A 7,849-nucleotide genomic window follows, 5' to 3' on the forward strand; every position below is an offset into this window, starting at 1 on the left:
TGTAAACCATGTTGCTGCTGCTCCTACAACACACTGGATGATTGAAATAAAAGACTGTCACAACATAAGGAAAATGGAAGAGTTTTGCAGTATTGTGGAACGTTTCCAAACTGCTGTCCAATGGTGATTTACGACCCCTACATTTAAACTCATCTTTAACAGTGGCAGGATAGCTGATGGTTTGGTGTTCCGTTTCGATTGACTCCTCATACTGCTGTCATGTACGCGATCACTGTTTCAGTTCTAGTCATCCCCAGAAGGTGTTGCCCCTCCACTACGACTCTTTCTCCATCTCAAAGAAGTGATGTCAGGCAATCACTGTGTGGTATTCAACAGTGTACCAGTGAACGGATAGCATTAAAAAGACACCATCAACGTAAAGGATCACAGTTGATAGTGCAATCAAATTTAGCAATTTTACCAGTTTTTTACAATGCTGACCAGTGACACAGCAGCATGCCTCCTAATTTCTGTATCATTGCAAAACCACCCCTCCTCTACTTTGCGAGTACCATTGCGAATGTAGATAGATGGCTGTGTAGTACAATAATTCATTGTTAATTCTCGAATATACACTCCTGGAAATAGAAAAAAGAACACATTGATACCGGTGTGTCAGACCCACCATACTTGCTCCGGACACTGCGAGAGGGCTGTACAAGCAATGATCACACGCACAGCACAGTGGACACACCAGGAACCGCGGTGTTGGCCGTCGAATGGCACTAGCTGCGCAGCATTTGTGCACCGCCGCCGTCAGTGTCAGCCAGTTTGCCGTGGCATACGGAGCTCCATCGCAGTCTTTAACACTGGTAGCATGCAGCGACAGCGTGGACGTGAACCGTATGTGCAGCTGACGGACTTTGAGCGAGGGCATATAGTGGGCATGCGGGAGGCCGGGTGGACGTACTGCCGAATTGCTCAACACGTGGGGCGTGAGGTCTCCACAGTACATCGATGTTGTCGCCAGTGGTCGGCGGAAGGTGCACGTGCCCGTCGACCTGGGACCGGACCGCAGCGACGCACGGATGCACGCCAAGACTGTAGGATCCTATGCAGTGCCGTAGGGGACCGCACCGCCACTTCCCAGCAAATTAGGGACACTGTTGCTCCTGGGGTATCGGCGAGGACCATTCGCAACCGTCTCCATGAAGCTGGGCTACGGTACCGCACACCGTTAGGCCGTCTTCCGCTCACGCCCCAACATCGTGCAGCCCGCCTCCAGTGGTGTCGCGACAGGCGTGAATGGAGGGACGAATGGAGACGTGTCGTCTTCAGCGATGAGAGTCGCTTCTGCCTTGGTGCCAATGATGGTCGTATGCGTGTTTGGCGCCGTGCAGGTGAGCGCCACAATCAGGACTGCATACGACTGAGGCACACAGGGCCAACACCCGACATCATGGTGTAGGGAGCGATCTCCTACACTGGCCGTACACCTCTGGTGATTGTGGAGGGGACACTGAATAGTGCATGGTACATCCAAACCGTCATCGAACCCATCGTTCTATCATTCCTAGACCGGCAAGGGAACTTGCTGTTCCAACAGGACAATGCACGTCCGCATGTATCCTGTGCCACCCAACGTGCTCTAGAAGGTGTAAGTCAACTACCCTGGCCAGCAAGATCTCCGGATCTGTCCCCCATTGAGCATATTTGGGACTGGATGAAGCGTCGTCTCACGCGGTCTGCATGTCCAGCACGAACGCTGGTCCAACTGAGGCGCCAGGTGGAAATGGCATGGCAAGCCGTTCCACAGGACTACATCCAGCATCTCTACGATCGTCTCCATGGGAGAATAGCAGCCTGCATTGCTGCGAAAAGTGGATATACACTGTACTAGTGCCGACATTGTGCATGCTCTGTTGCCTGTGTCTATGTGCATGTTGTTCTGTCAGTGTGATCATGTGATGTATCTGACCCCAGGAATGTATCAATAAAGTTTCCCCTTCCTGGGTCAATGAATTCACGGTGTTCTTATTTCAATTTCCAGGAGTGTATATACCAAAAGACACCTGACAGTGATCTACAAATTTCTAGCACATCGTTCATAGTGCGTAATTGATTATTGTCTTTGACCAACGCTCCCTGCAACACTGTCACCGATTTAATCTGCAGCTGACCACAAGTAGACTACTACACACCACGTTTCGTGAAGGAACAGAGTGAGTGGAGTCTGTAACTGCTGTCCCGCACCCATCCAAGACCGCAAGATTTCTCCAGATGTGCGATTGTTGAGGAGGTTAGCACCCCTTATCAGTGTACAGTAGCAGATGGAAATTGTTGTAATGATATAACAGATGGTTGAAAACAAGAAACGGCTTGTTTTTATGCATGATGGAGCTCCAGACAGACAGAGCTTGAAGCATTTTACGTAAATCAAATGCACTACCAATTCTGAAGTATTGTTACAGAGTCTGGGATCAGTACCAAGAAGTTGTAAGAGAGAACATAAACACATGCACTCCTAAGATTAACGGTTCTGCACTTAATGTTAGATCGTCGCGGTTTCCGACCTGTTAGCTGAGTGGAATGCAACACTGTTACTATCCCAATCCAGGAAATATATTTCCAGCGCAAAGCATACATTCTCCTTGCAGGTTTCTCTACGATAAACTATGGTGACAAACAATAAAATGAAAAAACGACTTCCTTAAACAATCGATTGTTTGTCATACATGCACAATACAGCTTTCCAGAGGCGGGTAGCGCCCACTGCTCACATCTGATTACGTTTCAGAAATTATATTATACTCACATCAGCCATATATAAAACGATCGTTAGTACCGAAGATGCCTCATACAAAGAAAGAGACAAAGGCATAGCAGTGGTGTTTGACGTGTGAAATTAAAAGTCATGCCCCCACTAACTCAGTATACAGGACGTCTGTCAAGCAGATGAAGCCGGCCGCGGTTGTCTAGCGGTTCTAGGCGCTCAGTCCGGAACCGCGTGACTGCTACGGTCATAGGTTCGAATCCTGCCTCGGGCATGGATGTGTGTGATGTCCTTAGGTTAGTTAGGTTTAAGTATTTCTAAGTTCTAGGGGACTGATGACCACAGATGTTAAGTCCCATAGTGCTCAGAGCCATTTGAACCAAGCAGATGTATACATGGGGAGTATGCCACATAATCTTCATTTGTTGAGATGCAGATCTACAATATGCCACATCAGAGATAAGTACTGAAGATGGATCCGCCATGCAAAATACGCTATGTGATAAAAAGTATCTAGATACCCCCCAAAAACAAACGTTTTTCATATTAGGTGCATTGTGCTGCCAGCTACTCCATATCAGCGACCTCAGTAGTCATTAGACATCGTGAGAGAGCAGAATGATGTGCTCCACAGATCTCAAGGACTTCAAACATGGTCAGGTGATTGAGTGTCACTTGTGTCAGACGTCTGTACATGAGATCTCCACACTCCTAAACGTCCCTAGATCCACTATTTCCGATGTGATAGTGAAGTGGAAAAGAGAAGGGAGATGTACAGCACAAAAGCATTCAGTCCGACTTTTTCTGTTTACTGAGAGAGACTGCCGACAGTTGAAGAGGGTCGTAATGCGCAGAACAGCACACAGGCATTCCATACTGCAGAATGAGATTTTCACTCTGCAGCGGAGTGTGCGCTGATATGAAACTTCCTGGCAGATTAAAACTGTGTGCCCAACCGAGACTCGAACTCGGGACCTTTGCCTTTCGCGGGCAAGTGCTCTACCAACTGAGCTACCGAAGCACGACTCACGCCCGGTACTCACAGCTTTACTTCTGCCAGCATCCGTCTCCTACCTTCCAAACTTTACAGAAGCTCTTCTGCGAACCTTGCAGAACTAGCACTCCTGAAAGAAAGGATACTGCGGAGACATGGCTTAGCCACAGCCTGGGGGATGTTTCCAGAATGAGATTTTCACTCTGCAGCGGAGTGTGCGCTGATATGAAACTTCCTGGCAGATTAAAACTGTGGTAAAGGTCCCGAGTTCGAGTCTCGGTCGGGCACACAGTTTTAATCTGCCAGGAAGTTTCATATCAGCGCACACTCCGCTGCAGAGTGAAAATCTCATTCTGGAAACATCCCCCAGGCTGTGGCTAAGCCATGTCTCCGCAGTATCCTTTCTTTCAGGAGTGCTAGTTCTGCAAGGTTCGCAGAAGAGCTTCTGTAAAGTTTGGAAGGTAGGAGACGGATACTGGCAGAAGTAAAGCTGTGAGTACCGGGAGTGAGTCGTGCTTCGGTAGCTCAGTTGGTAGAGCACTTGCCCGCGAAAGGCAAAGGTCCCGAGTTCGAGTCTCGGTCGGGCACACAGTTTTAATCTGTCAGGAAGTTTCATTCCATACTGCATCAGGATCCACTGCAAGTACTATGACCTTTAAGCGCGAGGTGAGAAAAGTTGGGTTTCATAAACCACACATCACACTGGTAAATGCCAAACGACACCTCGCTTGGTGTGGGGAGCGTATACATTTGACAATTGAACAGTGGAAAAACGTTGTGTGGAGTGGCAAATCATGGTAAACGATGCCCGGTGAACATCATCTGTCAGCGTGTGTAGTGCCAACAGCAAAATTTGTAGGTGGTGGTGTTATGGTGTGGTTGTAATTTTCATGGAGGGAGCTTGCACCCCTTGTTGTTTTGGGTGTCCCTATCACAGCACAGGCCTATATTGATGTTTTAAGTTCCTTCTTGCATCCCACTGTTGAAGAGCAATTCGGGGATGGCAATTGCATCTTTCAACACAATCGAGCATCTGTTCATAGTGCACAGCCTGTGGCGGAATGGTTACACGACAATAACATCCCTGTAATGGACTGGCCTGTGCATAGCCCTGATCTGAATCATATAGAACACCTTTGGGATGTTTTGGGACGCTGATTTCGTTGCCAGGCCTCACTGACTGACATTGATACCTCTCCTCAGTGCAGCACTCCTTGAAGAATGGGCTGCCATTCCCCAAGAAACCTTCCAGCAGCTGATTGAACTTATGTGTGCAAGAGTGGAAGCTGTCATCAAGGCTATGGGAGGGCCAACACCATACTGAATTCCAACATTACCGATTTTTTAAGTCATTTTCAGCCAGGTATCTGGATACTTTTGACCACGTAGTGTATATGGAGTGACGTTGGGATGCAGAATCACAGTACACAATCCACGATAGGCTTTCAAATGGTTCAAATGGCTCTGAGCACTACGTGACTTAACATCTATGGTCATCAGTCACCTAGAACTTACAACTACTTAAACCTAACTAACCTAAGGACATCACACAACACCCAGCCATCACGAGGCAGAGAAAATCCCTGACCCCGCCGGGAATCGAACCCGGGAACCCGGGCGTGAGAAGCGAGAACGCTACCGCACGACCACGAGATGCGGGCCACGATAGGCTTTGAAAGTGGATCTGCACCCCTACATTACTCCAAATATTGTGTGTGGCAGATCCACCTTCAGTCCCTATCCTGGAGGTAGCATATTGTGGACCCACATCCCAACACCACTCTGGATGTAACATGCGGTGATTCCACAATCGAACACTGCGTCTGCAACACGTACATACAGAAAAAAAAGGAAATGCACTGCAACTGTAGAATATGTGGTTGGAGGTGACTGGATGCATTTGAGTGCCGCCTGACCAGAAAAATAGTGCATTAGTACTTGGTGTCAGCAACTGTACTACATTTACAAGCAATGTTAGAATACGGAACGAGGAAAGATGTCATGATCGCATGGGTAGAAGTGACATAAAATCGAGAAAAATGACGGAAAATAAGTATATGCCGAAATGCGGGGAAATTGAGGGAGTACTTGCATGTCTTCTGCTCGGTGCAAAAAAATTCTTGTACATGGAAACTACACTCCTGGAAATGGAAAAAAGAACACATTGACACCGGTGTGTCAGACCCACCATACTTGCTCCGGACACTGCGAGAGGGCTGTACAAGCAATGATCACACGCACGGCACAGCGGACACACCAGGAACCGCGGTGTTGGCTGTCGAATGGCGCTAGCTGCGCAGCATTTGTGCACCGCCGCCGTCAGTGTCAGCCAGTTTGCCGTGGCATACGGAGCTCCATCGCAGTCTTTAACACTGGTAGCATGCAGCGACAGCGTGGACGTGAACCGTATGTGCAGTTGACGGACTTTGAGCGAGGGCGTATAGTGGGCATGCGCGAGGCCGGGTGGACGTACTGCCGAATTGCTCAACACGTGGGGCGTGAGGTCTCCACAGTACATCGATGTTGTCGCCAGTGGTCGGCGGAAGGTGCACGTGCCCGTCGACCTGGGACCGGACCGCAGCGACGCACGGATGCACGCCAAGACCGTAGGATTCTATGCAGTGCCGTAGGGGACCGCACCGTCACTTCCCAGCAAATTAGGGACACTGTTGCTCCTGGGGTATCGGCGAGGACCATTCGCAACCGTCTCCATGAAGCTGGGCTACGGTCCCGCACACCGTTAGGCCGTCTTCCACTCACGCCCCATCATCTTGCAGCCCGCCTCCAGTGGTGTCGCGACAGGCGTGAATGGAGGGACGAATGGAGACGTGTCGTCTTCAGCGATGAGAGTCGCTTCTGCCTTGGTGCCAATGATGGTCGTATGCGTGTTTGGCGCCGTGCAGGTGAGCGCCACAATCAGGACTGCATACGACCGAGGCTCACAGGGCCAACACCCGGCATCATGGTGTGGGGAGCGATCTCCTACACTGGCCGTACACCTCTGGTGATCGTCGAGGGGACACTGAATAGTGCACGGTACATCCAAACCATCATCGAACCCATCGTTCTACCATTCCTAGACCGGCAAGGGAACTTGCTGTTCCAACAGGACAATGCACGTCCGCATGTATCCCGTGCCACCCAACGTGCTCTAGAAGGTGTAAGTCAACTACCCTGGCCAGCAAGATTTCCGGATCTGTCCCCCATTGAGCATGTTTGGGACTGGATGAAGCGTCGTCTCACGCGGTCTGCACGTCCAGCACGAACGCTGGTCCAACTGAGGCGCCAGGTGGAAATCGCATGGCAAACCGTTCCACAGGACTATATCCAGCATCTCTACGATCGTCTCCATGGGAGAATAGCAGCCTGCATTGCTGCGGAAGGTGGATATACACTGTACTAGTGCCGACATTGTGCATGCTCTGTTGCCTGTGTCTATGTGCCTGTGGTTCTGTCAGTGTGATCATGTGATGTATCTGACCCCAGGAATGTGTCAATAAAGTTTCCCCTTCCTGGGACAATGAATTCACGGTGTTCTTATTTCAATTTCCAGGAGTGTGTTATGTGACAACAAGAGAAATACGAGCAAAATTTTTAAAAGGAATCACTTAGATCGAGGGAAACAGTCTTTTTTTTTGGCCGGGACAGCATTCTACTGTATGTCTATTGACATAACAGCGATACACATGAGTTGAGTTCTGTCTTTGACGGTTTCCTGGAAAAACAGAGAACCATCTGTCTCTAAACGTACTTGCATCTGTGTTAAAGGATGAAGAGAGTGGACAGAGTGATCAGTTGAGATGGAGTTGTAACGAGGTACAATTTAATGGTGGACTGACGATGCATTCGAGAGAGAGAGAGAGAGAGAGAGAGAGAGAGAGAGAGAGAGATAAGTTGCTGCAGGTCATTTGACAATTTTTTCCTGATTTTCTGTCAGGATGCATCAGTTGTTTGACATAGCATGCATTCGATTCGTACACAACCACGTGTTTTGTGTGGGTCTTAGAGCACTGTCTACTTGCAATTGTTAACAGCAAATCTCTCGGTCATCAGAGGACTTCCATCTCCTATGTTATGAAACATGTCCATCCCGTTTCGAAACATTCCTCTAGATGAATGAAGATTTATGTAACGTATTCTAT

Source organism: Schistocerca gregaria, chromosome X (assembly GCF_023897955.1).
Source record: "Schistocerca gregaria isolate iqSchGreg1 chromosome X, iqSchGreg1.2, whole genome shotgun sequence".
NCBI classification, from domain to species: Eukaryota; Metazoa; Arthropoda; class Insecta; order Orthoptera; family Acrididae; genus Schistocerca; species Schistocerca gregaria.